Consider the following 14212-nt stretch of genomic DNA (forward strand, 5'->3'; position numbering starts at 1 on the left):
AGAATATATATACTTTATGGGGTCTTAGAGCAATATTTCGATGTGTTACACACGGAATGACAAAATCAATATACCCCCCATCTTTTTTGATGGTGGGTATAAAAAAAACACACATCATATAAATAGTTTCCTGTGGAAACTATATAAAAGAAAAATTAACACAACTTGTTTGATCTTTACATTTCCGATGATCTTTACATTTCCAAATGTATTTCTCATATTTTCCAAATTTTCAGTACTTTAACTAAAACAAACACTTTTAAAATATTAGGGGTTAGGTTCTATTGGGACTAGAACTCTTTGTCCATAAATAGAAAGAGGCGTATGTATCAAATTTAATAAACTTATTTAGAAATTCTATATATACACAAAGTAATCATTCTGCAGTAAAATCATAGTTTCGTTAAAATGTATACATGTCGCTTGTGTACATTTTAGTTAATTTTCCAATTAGAATAGAATTGTATTTTTTCACTATTTTGTTTCTAAAGAATCTTAAGTAAAGATTGATATAATAGTTATCTATAATAATCGAAACATTTTTTTAACAAAGAACAAGTATGAATTTATAGTCGGACATTGCCGACCATATGATACCCTACACCAGTCAGTATGTTAAAATTTATTTTTTTAAATAAAGCATTTAATTTGTTTTATTGTGGAATATTTTTACTTATTGTTGACAAAAAAGAGATTTTCTACAAGAGGGCTCATAGGGGAGAAGGGGTAAATATGGGCCTATCCTTATAAATTTTGGTAGATGAATTTACATCTACAAAGTCATTTATGTAGATTTTAATCTTTTCATAAGTAATTATAAGTTAATTTTGACCTTCAAGTCATTTTCTGAAGGGGAGTCTGTATGGGGGCTAGAGTCAAATGAGGTCCGATCACAATAAAAATTAGTATTGTCATTTATAGCTAAACATTGTCAGACATAGCTAAATCGACACAGTAAGTGATTCTGAGGCGATTGATATACTTTAAGGTAGGTCTAGGACCAATATTTTTGGGTGTTACAAACTTCAGCACAAACCACTATAGTGGTGTAGGGTATAAATATGTCTGTTCTGTAAATCGATTCGGTTTAAAAACCGAAAAGCTTCTAAAACTAAATTTGGTGTTCTGTAAATCGAACACCAAATTTAAACGTAAAATTCAGAAAAATAAACATATTTTAAATGAAAAGGAGTTTAAAATACCCATAGCTTTTATATTAGTGTATTAAAAAAACGCAAAAGACCCCTATTTTATTTACTAGAAGAAATTTAAATTTGATCTAATTTCGACTAGATTTGTGTAAAAAATTATGAGAATTCGTTTTTAAATTTATTTGGATTCGGTTTACAGAACAATCTGGGAATAAGTAAAAATTTCATACATAAGAAGAAAAATATGTTCATGCTAAAATATCGAACTTTGACCCAGCGTAACCCATAAAGTTATTGCCCGATCTAGTTGTAAAAACTGCGTCTAAACTACTATCTAACATTGACAAATATATTGCTATTCTTGCAATTAATATTTATGTATATAATTCTGTTGACCTCGGTCCATGTATAGATATCTCAAAACCAGTTTTTGCCATATATAATTAAATTAGTAAGTATTAAACGATATAGTCCTTAATGTATTTGTGTGATAAAACCTCCATAATATTTGGGAATCACTTTGATTACTAGAGTGTCCCGAGGAAAAGCCAAATGAAGAATTTTATATAGGAATACCTCCCCATCGATGCGTATTAACGTACTGAACACGAAAAAATTTTTTTTAGGTCTGAAAATCCAGACCTCAGTATAAATTGTGAAAAATTAAGTATATTTATGCTGATTAAGGGAAAAATAATTTTAAAATTTGGAAGAGTATTTTTCGTCTACAAAATAATTTTTAGTGGGATATTTTCGTTTTTTTTTTTGCGAAAAATTTGAATATTTCAATTATTTTTACCACGATAAGCTAAAAAGTACGGATTTTTTGAGATCTATTTCGAAAAGATTACAGAATTTTTTTGAATATATTGTACTGAGATAAGTATGTATTATCAATCGCTGCGAGGAAACTGAGGGCCTTTTATTTAGTACATAAATACTCTTCGTTTAAGAGGTATTCCTTCAAAAAGTGCTCCACGAAACATCCTAATGTATATAATTTTAGTGTTGTGTTTGACCGACTATACCATCTTAATTGTTTTAATTCAATCTTATTATGTTTACAATAACCAAAAAATTTTGTGTGTAAGTTAAAATAAAGAAAAAATAATTTTTAAAATGAAAAATTGCATGATACACGCAATAGATTAGATGGTGTTGGGATTGTCAAACATATTTTAACAGAAATTTATGAATAAAAAACGAGATAAGAAAAGCAACAGTTTAATAGTCATCAGTCTAAAATTCAAAATTTTCACAATCGTTTTTAACTCATCCACAGGTAGATGATGATTCACGGACAAAATCTATTAATTTTTAACAAGAAAATTAAATAAGAGATAAACAAAAGCAACAGTTTTGCTAAATACCACAAAGATCTAGTAAATTTAATGAAAATAAACACACATTATAAGCAATTACGCACGCGCAACTTGATAACAGTACAAAAGACATACACTGGTAGCGTGGAGAAAAAAAACTAAACAATGTAATTGTTTCGATGATGGTGATTAACATGCATATTATTATTGCCCAAACATGACTGGCTGACAGGCAAGATTCACAAATGAACGAAATAAAGAAAACCAGAAAAGACCTTGTGGTAAAACCAACAGCCACCAACAACAAAACAATACCTTACTACTTGCTTACCACTTACTACCTGTTGAACAATGAATGCACTTTTTCTTTAGCATGTTGTTAACATTTCTTTGTGCTGTTGTTGTAAGTTAGGAATTTCTCATTAATTTCAGCTCAAACATGTTGCAAGTCTAGCATGTGTTCAAACCTCAAGATCAAGATTACTTGCTTAAGACATTATTAATACCTACTATCTGCACAGAAAAATAGTTGTTGGTTTGGTTGGTTCTGCATTTCTTCGAGCTGGTTTATATCAAACATAACTCTATTAGAGCAAAAAATAGGTCAGCATATATAAAGCCAAGTTCAAGGCGATAGCAGTTTCAGTTGTAAGAAAGATATACGAGTGTTAACACACAAAAATTAACCAGTTAAAAGAATATTTTGAAAAGAAATTTTAAATTTTCAACTTGGATAAAAAGAAATAAACACAATAGAAAAATTTGAGTGTTAAAGAGAAAATATTTATTAACATTGAAATAAGGTGTGTTAATGTGTTGCGGGTTAACTAGTGTCAAGTGTAATTAAGAGTTAATTGAATAACAAACGATAATTTATTAAAAATATATATTTAAAGAAAAGTAAACAGGTAAGATTTTTACTTAACGACAAAAAAATATTTATTAAACAAAAAAATCAATTTCCTTTATATTTAACGGTTAAAAGAGAAAGTTTTCAATGTGATTGTCATATAAGGGCATACACACATATTTTAAATATTTTCATTTTGTACGTGTGTATTCTAAAAAATCGAAATTATCAATAAACAAAAAAAATTTAGCTATTGTTACAAAAACAAAAGATTTAAGACACAAACTTTAAATAAATATTGTATAAGTGTGAAGGAAATACAATTTAACAAAAGACTTAAGACATAAGCATATTTTAAGTGAAAAGATCATTTACATACTAGATATAAAGACGAACTGTCATATAATTGATCTTAATTAACATAAGAATGATAAAAGTTTATTAAATCTGTGAAATGGTACAAAGAATTAATTTATACATATTAAGTTTTTAACAAGTTTGTTTAAAACGAAATTTTAATCTTTCTAACACTAAGACAACAGTTTAAGGTTGATATATTACAAAATCAAACTTATTAAATTAAATCGGTTCTATTGCTTTATCTAAGTCCCCCTAATTACTATAAAGTTCATACAATTTAAGTATTCTGAAAAATGTTCATCATTTTCATGTTTAAAACTATCTCCCGAACAAAATATTAAAGCGACTTTAAAACTTGCTGAAAGTATTTTATATACATAGTTTTAAAAATCATATGATTTGTGATTTTAGAAAATAGGGTAATCATTTTTCATAGCGCCATTTTGTATATTAAATGTGTATAAATTTATTGTCTTGATCATTCTTAGCTATAACCTTCATCCAACGTTCTGGAAACTTGTACATACCGCGTCAAAATAACTACAATCCAGATACCCTGTGAAGCCCATTCCAGAGAGAGAGAGCTAGTATTCTAGATCTGCGGTAACAAATATAAGTTACACGAGTCAAGATCTATCCAACCACCCAACTACTTCTTTCTAAATAGTTTTGAACTTTTATTGATTCAAGTTTCGCTGGATATTCGTTCAATGTTCGATAGTTTTAAACGAATGAGTTATAGAATTGTTAGAACATCCAAGATTCCACAAAAAAAAAGTGTTTTATCTTAGCTCCATTGATAAATGTCAATTTGGTTATTTATTGGTTTTAAAAGATAATGTACATACATCAGATCCAAAGAAATACACCAAGATCACTATCGGTGCTATTATTCGCTTCTTAACCAATGAGAATTGAACTCATCACCTTTGGCCTACATAACAAACCACTCACTTACCAAAGGCCTATTTGGTTTGTTGTCCGAGATTCACATGTGGTCTTTTACGCTTTGGTAATGGATAAATTTCTTATCCCAAAAAATGATTCGATGGTAGAATTAGTATCTTTTTACTGCGAAGGGTATATTGGGTTTGTGCTGATGTTTGTAACTGATGTTGTTGGAGGGTATTATTAGGTTTAAATTATAAATTCTCTTTAATTTTACTAAAAATTTATTCAACAAATATAATAAATTTTCTACTCCATATATTATCTATAGTCCATTATATTGAAAGTTATTTATTTATAGTACAACGTATTTATTCTTTCAATTAACTAAAAAAATTAAGAACATTATTGCCTTGTTTAGTATGCTTATTAAAATATTTCCTTAAAAAAATTTCACCAAAATGCTTATGATAATCAATTAACATAAGCATTTAAATTGAATACAAAACACAAATAAAACGAAATAGAAAGTTAAGAATATCCAAATACAAACAAAGCAACAAAAAACAACAACAATACAACACCTGATTATTAACTAGCATATAGGTCAAGATAAATACACAGAAAACCAAACACAAAATTAAACTAAACAAATACACCGTTGAATGACAATTTAACAGAATAAATGTCTAAATAACAGTTTGTGTTAACATCAGCTGGTAATACTAACAGAATACTAATACCTCAAACAACTAATATTAAACATAAAATTTAAAATTTTTAAAAAGAAATAGTGACGACATACTTAACAATTTGTTGGTTAGAGGCATAAAGTGGAGCCAATACTTAAATATGGTTTAAAGAGACAAACCAACTTTAACAAGAAAATATGAATAAAAAACTGATCTTAATTTTAACTGCCTGCATACAAGCATAAATTAGTTTACAAAAAACTGATATTCTTTGAAAATACTTCTCTTTGCTCACTTTTCGTTTATTCATTCAATTAACAAATTTTATTTAAACTTTACTTTTATCTGTACATACATACATATATGTATGTATTTTGGCTGTTTTTTACAAATGTATTACCATACTAGTGACACTACTAACCCAATTCTATGATGTATATGTGTATGTATACTTGAATGGCAATGGTATATTTTGTGCATATGAGTACATACATACATACATGCAACTTTTATAGAATCCGTGTCAAAAATACTACAACATTTTTGTATAGACACCTATTAAAAAAAGCTGAACTCTTAATTTCGTGAAAATTAAAGTTGTTATGTTGCCCTATAAAAAATTTTTATGGTTTTGTAACATCGAAGATCTATGAAATAATTGCATATTATGGACCTTATTCATAGTTATTTATTAAAGGTTTATAAAACTAATTTTCTTAAAATTGGTTCCATTTAAACTTAGATAAATTATTAGAAATAATCAGTATTATTTTCGCGAAATTAGAAGCGAATCATATGAAGACAAGAGATTTTAAGAGAAGGGGCTTTTCTTTAAAATTTTAGAAGAGTGATTTACTTCTACGGCTAGAGTCAATCTTAGCTTGGTCATTACGATTACGATCTGGCAGTATAATTAAAACTTTTTATACCCTTCACCTTCATGAGAAGGGAATATATATTTTTGTCATTCCGTTTGTAATTTCTTTAATATAATTTTCCGACCCTATAAAGTACATATATTCTACATCCTTATAGATAGCGGAGTCGATTAAGCCATGTCCGTCTGTCTGTCCGTCCGTATGACTGTTGAAATAAATTGTCTGAAGAGGTTCTGATCATATTGATATATATGCTTTAGGGTGTGTGAAGGTCCAACATTTTTAAGTATTACAGATTATTTAAAATGTAAAAATTTACTTACAAATTGTACTTTAAGACATTAAGTTAACATGATGTTGACATTGGAGGTAATTACTTACCACGTTCGCTTACGAATATGAAGTTAGATAAGTACTTACCACGATCACCTGCAAAGAAGTTATTAAATAAATTGTTCGGTATTTGGGAAAAAAAGACTTCATAGATACGAAAGTACTTACGTATATAGTTATAGATAAGTCATTACTAATCTCCTTCTAAAAAGTTACGTTTGTGAATAGAAAATTGCTATAGCTAACAGATGAAAATGAAATGAATCACTAGTAGTTATCTCAAAAAACACAATCCCAATCTAAATATGTAAAAAGTTTTAAATTTTATCGAAATAAAAAAATACGATACAAAATGAAATGAAAATTTTAAGAAAATACAATAAAATTGGTTTCATTTAAAAATACCTAGCAAAAACTTGGTAATATCTTGCAATCGCAACCACTTTTATATTAAAAAACTGTTTAATAACTACTACATATTGTTCTGATTACATAGAAGTACTTTAATAACGTCTTACTAATAATGTATTGTATAAATACATTTTAATTGATTTATCAGCTTTTAAAAATAAAGAAGTTGTATTCGCCTTTCACGCGATTTTAATGAAAGTTTTTACTGCGTAGGTAATTTATTAAAAGTATGAACTTGAAACATTGAAAATCAATTTATGACAAATACATGTACAAAATAAGTTTTTAACAAAGGAACGTAATGGAACTTTATATTTAGGATAATATTAGAGAACGGAATGAAATTTAATGAAATACCCCAAAAAAGTAAAGCGAAGTACTTCCAAAAGAAAAACATTTATCACCACTTCAAAAGTAGCACTATGTATATATATATATATATTTTTTTTTGTAATTTTATTTAAGTCAAATTAGTTGTATTCAATAATACTACAATTTTACTTCCTTATAACTTCCAAAAAAGCACATAAAAATTACTTCCTTAGAATGACTTCAGATGCAGTGAGTTTGGAGTCAAAATGAACATCCCTTCTATGACAAATTTGTGTTAAAATCATTACTTCTTCAGGTCATTTTTAGTACTTCCATGGAGTAAATTCTACTTTTTTTAACTTCTTTGAAAGTTCTTTTTTTTTTGCTGGAAATATCCATAAACACAATAAGCTTATTATTAATATAAATATATTAAAAACCTTATTTACAAATTAATTTTAATTTTATAAACTTTTTATAAAACTAATTTTGTGAGGAAATTTAGTTTTATAAACCTTTTATAAAAAATGTTCATCATGAATAAGGTTAGTCCTGAGGGAGTCTGATGGGATATAGATTCTCATTTCTTATTTCTAAAATCAATATAGTGCTTGTAAGAATCGGTATCATTGTCCTTTGCTATTTTATATACACAATATGTAACTCTTAACCACTGATAATTGAAATATAAAAGAGTTTCATTTTCATTTTTTACACTATTAACTTTGTTTTAAGCTTCTCTTTATTTTCTGAAAAAAAAAAACATAAAGACAGAAAAAGTTGAAAATATTTTTAATTGACGCTACATGCATAGCAATCAATTTACACAGAATACTTTTTATGTTGTACAGTTTTTTTTATTTAGTTTAAAAAGACATAAAATGAGTTGACGACTGAGTATTCACTATATCCGCCAACACCAATTCATCGGCCGTTGTACCGGTACCAACATTATTACCACCCCGCCTTTAGACCCTTTTGCTCATGTTGTTTTGGATTTTTTCTTACTTCTTTAAATTTGCCTTCAATAAAACCGTTTAAAGAAAAATATTGTAGTTTTGTTTAATTTGTCGTTGGTTGGTTGGTTGGTTGGTTGGCTGGCTGACTGTTAGTCATGTTGAATTGTTTTTCTGTTAAAAGTCGTGACTTTCATTCATTCATAACGTTTTGAGTACGAGTGTTTTTTTTAATGTTTGAATGGGTTTTAGTTTTTTTTTTAATTTTTTGTTGTATTTTGTTTTGTTTACTACACTTTGAGTACTCGTAGTTTCTATTGGATATACATTTTTTGTGTTTTTTTTCTTCTTATAGAGGGAGAAAGTTTTTCTGTGTTTTTACGTATTTATGTATGTACTTTATAGATGGCATTTTTTTATTATATTAATAAATTTTTTATGATTATTTTCATAATTTATTGCAATTTATTTTTAAATGATGAAATAAATGTGTATTTTTAATAATTATTAAAAAATAATTTTAAATTATTTTTTAATTTGTACATTAATAGCATATCTTTGTTGAATATTACATGCGCTAAACGCAATTTTTAATTAACTTTTTCTTGTAAAAATAAAATAAGTTTAATGACATTTCGATTGGGCACAGTGGTGACATAAATTAAAAATTAATAAAAATACAAAAATATGTTTTGTATTTTTCGGATCAAATTTATGTTAACATATTTACGATCAGTTTCATAAACTCTGGTAAAAAATCAGTAAGTTTAAAAATGTTAAATACATTGAGTTTTAATAAAAAACTGATCCAGGAAGAAAATTTACAAAAGAAATTTTTTCTTTAGAAAGTGGTCAATGAGCAGGTTAATTTAGAATACTGATTGATAAATAAAATTTATTAGAATTTTTATTTTTAAAAAATTTTTATAGATATCTGAAAGATTTCTATAGAGAACTGATTGTGATGGTTCATAAATGAAAATTTTCCTTTCGAAGTGATAGGTTTCTATGGAAAACGAATCAATGAAAAATGTTTAATTTAGAATATTGATCACTTAAAACTTTTCTACAGATATCTGTCGTTTGAAAATATTTATGTATATAGAAAATACTGATCGTGGAAAAGTATTCCATGATCTTGAACAACTTTGTTTTAGAAAATATGTTAATAAAATTTTTCTGTAGAAAACCGATCTTTAGATACTTTTCTTTAGCAAACTGATTGTTGTCTACTTTTCTGCAGCAAATTGATCGTTGAAAATTTTTCTATAGAAAAAAGAACATTAAAAAAATTCATGATTGTTGAAAATTTTTCTATAGAAAAAAGAACATTAAAAAAAATCCCATAAAAAAACTTTAAACTATAAAAACTGTTTATTAATTAGAAAACAACACCTGTAAGTTGATAACATTATCATAGAAATCTATTGGTTGAAAAGTATTCTATATATTAATTAAAAATCTTATAGAGAAAGTCAAAGATGTTCTGTAGTCCAGTAACTTATGATTTGTCTTTAGTGGTTTGGTTATATATTGGGTTTAGCTTACCCTATATCCATCTGAGAATCATATGATGTGTCGACGAAGCTATGCCCGTCTGTCCATCTGGTTTGCTGTGCATGTAAAACTTGATCGCAAAGTACAGGCGATAATTTTCAAATAATGTTCTTACAACTCCTTATAAAGATATTATTGCGATTATTTAAAGGTTGACTAGTTATTCATCATAACTCCCCACTTCTGAAAACCATTTATGATTTTTAGTTTATTTTGATAAGATATTTTGGAGTTATATCTTTAAATGTACCGATCAGACAGTTGATGAAAAATTAATGTTTATTAATAAGAAATTAATGAATATTAGTGTGAATAAGTTAATTTAGTAAAGAACCAGTACTCTATAGAATTTAAAATAAATAATCGAAAATAATAAAAATTTCATAAACTATTTTTACAATAATAAACAAACATTATTTTGAAAGATATTAATAAATCCCAAGATTTCAAAGAGTTTTTTTTCAGTTAAAAAATTTTATGAAATTATGACATTCTTGTCACACTTAAAGCAAATAGTAAATAAAACAAAAACTATTTTATATTTTAAACATTATTACTTTCATAAGCAAATTTTTTATATAATATTATAATAAACATTAAAAATTTTCATAATTTTTGGTAAAAATTATTACAAGGCTTACAAATTTAGTTATTGCTGACAACCACTGATTATCGAATACATATAATAAATGTAATATCAAAATATTTGATTATTTAATTATGAGTAGCTACAAAAAAATCCAAAAAATTGCATCATATTATAGCCAAAAAACAGCTTAATATGCACTACACATTTTTGTTTATAAAGACAACGTTTAAAATCCAACACTAAATAAAACATACCAGACATGATTAACAATTAACTTAAAGAAAATTTTATTTCAAATACAAAGAAAAAGCAAACCTCATAGCGGCGTTTGTTTTAAAAACTAAACATGTTAATGAATTATAAAAATAATAGTAACAACAGGTCTTTGACCATTTTATACTTAAATAATACTCTGACTGAATGAACATAATTAAAATATACCTAAAAATTAATTACAACAAAATAAAAGTTTTACAAAATTTATACTAAAATTAAAACCCAGCAAGAAAAATGAGGTCAAACAAGAGTGAAAAAATTTTTTCTTAATATTATTGGTCAATAAACTTTAATTCTTGTTATTTTTATTTTTCAATTTCTGTTTCTTAATGATCATAATACACATTCATATATTTTATGACAAAAAAGAAAGTGAAATTAATTTTGTAGTTTTTTTTTCCTTATGAAATTTCTTATCTTTCGTTAAGTTAAGATTTTGATGTTGTTGATGATGATTCGTAAAAATATTATGTCTTTCATTTTCAAAATTAATTTCACTATCATTTCTTGTGAACTTAACTTAAGTGGAATCATTTGGAATTCCATTAACCTTAAGTTATTCATGAAACAACCAACTAAGAAAATATAAAAACTTGTTAAGGTTTATTTTCTTTTTTTTCTTTCAAACTTACTCATCTGTATCATGGTTGTTGTTTTGTATTAATTTTTGGTTAAAGTTTTTTTTTTCGTTTAAAGATTTAGTTTCTTTGATTTCATTAAAAGGTAATTTATTTTCAAAATATTGCATGTTTTTATATGATTTTCTCTTTCAATGAAGAAGATTATTGTAAAAAAAAAATAAAGAAAAAAAAAAAACCTTTTTGTAATTAATTTTCAAGTTTTTTTTAGATATTTATTTTATTGTTACTTTTTCTTGTTTCATTTTGAAAGTGAGAGTTTTGGTTTGAAGAAAACACATGTTTATAAAGTTTCAAATATTTCGTTAAACAAATTAGTCATTATTATCTTCAATTTGTTAACAAAGTAGTTTATGTTTTGTTTTTTATTATGACAAAAGACTTGAAACACAAACCTGTCTAATTAAACAACTATTAATAATATTCCCACCTTTATGGTAAAAATAAAATTTTGAAATTACTTATTACACCACTGCAAAGGTTTTCATCATATCTTAAGCAATTTAAGAAATTCGTAGAATTTTCTTTTATTATTTTAAAAATAATTTTACATATTTTAAACATGTTTTTTTTTGTTCTTTTCATATCTAAATATTATAGATTAAATTTTCCCATCATATAGAAAGATATTCATTAAAGGAAACACAAGTAATTTCCTCTATAACTTGAAAATCCTCTTTCAATTATAAATATACTTCCTTTACATGAAGCGATAGAACTTGAATTTAGAAAAATAAAGGAAATGTATTTTACTCAAAAGATCAATAATAAGTAAACTGGACCACCGTGGATATACATACTTGTCTAAGCATTCAGAGCGTCTGAATACCAATAATATGAACAATATTGGGCTCCAAGGCATTAGTTTTTTCGAGGTAATCAGCATAATCCACTGATTGAAAGTGAACTTATAGGGAATAACTAAAAAGTCAAACGAAGGACTTTAAAAGCCAATTTATAGGTCAAATTACAATTCGCATATCGGTCCCCATTTATAAAAATATGCGAATTGTAATTATTTACACAACTTCAACTAGGAGCATGAAAATCTACAATCTATACCTTGAACACAAATTTTATATGGATGGACGGACAGACATAATATTCAAAAACTGTAGATTTAAAATTTTCAGATGGGTTCATCTTTGAGAAATGCCAAAATATACAAATTAGTTTGTGGCTATAACAAAACCACCACTACTTAAGAAACTATTATTTTGAAATGTTCATTTAATTATTAATTTCAAATTTTGCTAGCAATTTTTCACAAAGTCATTTGATTCATTTTTTCAAATAATAAATAAACACTCGACTTGTATTTAGTTGCCTTTAAATAAAATTAAACATTTTAATAATAATGATTTTAATTTAGCACATTTTTCCTGTCTTCTAGCTGTGAAAAATACAACAAGTTTATGTTCTCATTGAAAAACTGCAATTGCATTGCAAATAGTTTTTTTATATTTCCTAAAAAAAAAACTAAATAAAAAACGTACATGTTAGTCAAGAAACGGCTTTCTAAATTTACATATTCATAATAATTAAAACATTTTGCTTCTACAGCAAACAAACAAACAAATGAAAAAAAAACATGCTGACAAAGTAGTCAAGCAATTGCACACATTAAACGTAAATTGTGTCACATATTAATGAAGCAAAAATGAAAGAGAAAGAAAATCTTCACATTAACAACACTGACAGCTATAAAATATAAATAAAAACGCGTTTTTTTAACATAAGAAAATAAACTGCAAAACATCGACAACACAATTATAAATCTACACACTAATGCTTAAAAGATTCATTTGTTTTTATTTTAAATGACTTTAGAGCCGACATAGAACAGCCATAGAAGAAACAACAACACTATTAGCACTTTTAAAGCGCTATAATATAAAACATTTGGTATTAAACCCATTTTTTCATAATTTCCGCTAAATACAGTTAACATTTTTTATGCTTATAATAGACCGTAAATATAAACTTAGTTATAAGTAGAAAGCATATAAACATACATGTAAAACTTCAACACAAAAACAAAACAAAATAATATAGACAACAACAATAAAAACAACAACAACAACACATTAAGACATGATTCTAAAATGTTGAATCAACAAACGGTATTATATAAACTAGAATAAGAATAAGAAAGCCAACAAGTGTCGAAGATTGTCTGTTTGAAGTATTTCTAAAATAAATCAAAGAAAAATAAGACAAGAAATTGAACTTGTTAGCGTTTGATGAAAAGAACAAACTAAATAAGAAAATGCAATCAAAATTGTAAAGAAGAAAATCGATTTTTTTTAATTAAAATAAATTTGATGTATAGGATTTCCTTATATGCATTAGATGAAATAAAAGAAAACGAAAGACTTAAGCAAGAAACTTGATCACACGCAAGTATTTTATTTACTTTTGCACAAAAAAAAATTGAGCAATTATAAGATTTTTGCTTTAAAATAAATCACGGTCTAGTTTTCAAGTAAATCAGTAAAATCAAGAACATTCATATAATGCTCTACATCAGCCTTGAGTGTAATTAAAGATCTTTAGGGAATTTGGTAGTATTTCAAAAACGTAAGACTTAAGCAAGCAACTTGATCATATTTCAAGTTTCTTTTAGTTTTTTTTTACAATAGAAGTGAAAACCGAAGAAATTATACGGACTTATTTTTCATTAATATTAGAAAACTTTTTTTAAGAAAGTTAAGTCGAACATGTCTGGCCAAATCTGGATATCGAACACCAGCTATACATTATTAAAAATCTTCACAAAACTTGCTCTAAATATTTAATTCATAATAGTATAATATTTTTATGTTTTAAATTGAATTTTATTTAAAGTCCTAAAAACAAAAGACTTAAGCAAGAAACTTGATCATAATATCATTATACCCACCATCAAAAAAGATGGGGGGTATATTGATTTTGTCATTCCGTGTGTAACACATCGAAATATTGCTCTAAGACCCCATAAAGTATATATATTCTGGGAC

The 14212-nt window shown here is 26.0% G+C and overlaps 1 protein-coding gene across 2 annotated transcripts in view; it reads left to right on the plus strand.

Moving 5' to 3' along the window:
* The first annotated feature begins 3114 nt into the window (after nt 1–3114).
* LOC111690952 overlaps nt 3115–14212 on the plus strand; it is a 17506-nt gene continuing 6408 nt past the window's right edge. The window contains exon 1 of one of the 2 annotated variants that reach the window (XM_023453564.2): nt 3115–3381. The gene's annotated coding sequence lies outside the window, so the exon portion shown is untranslated. The remainder of the gene's footprint in view (nt 3382–14212) is intronic. The other variant, XM_046949764.1, reaches the window with a different exon arrangement.

The sequence above is a fragment of the Lucilia cuprina genome, chromosome 4 (assembly GCF_022045245.1).
Source record: "Lucilia cuprina isolate Lc7/37 chromosome 4, ASM2204524v1, whole genome shotgun sequence".
In the NCBI taxonomy this organism is placed as follows: domain Eukaryota; kingdom Metazoa; phylum Arthropoda; class Insecta; order Diptera; family Calliphoridae; genus Lucilia; species Lucilia cuprina.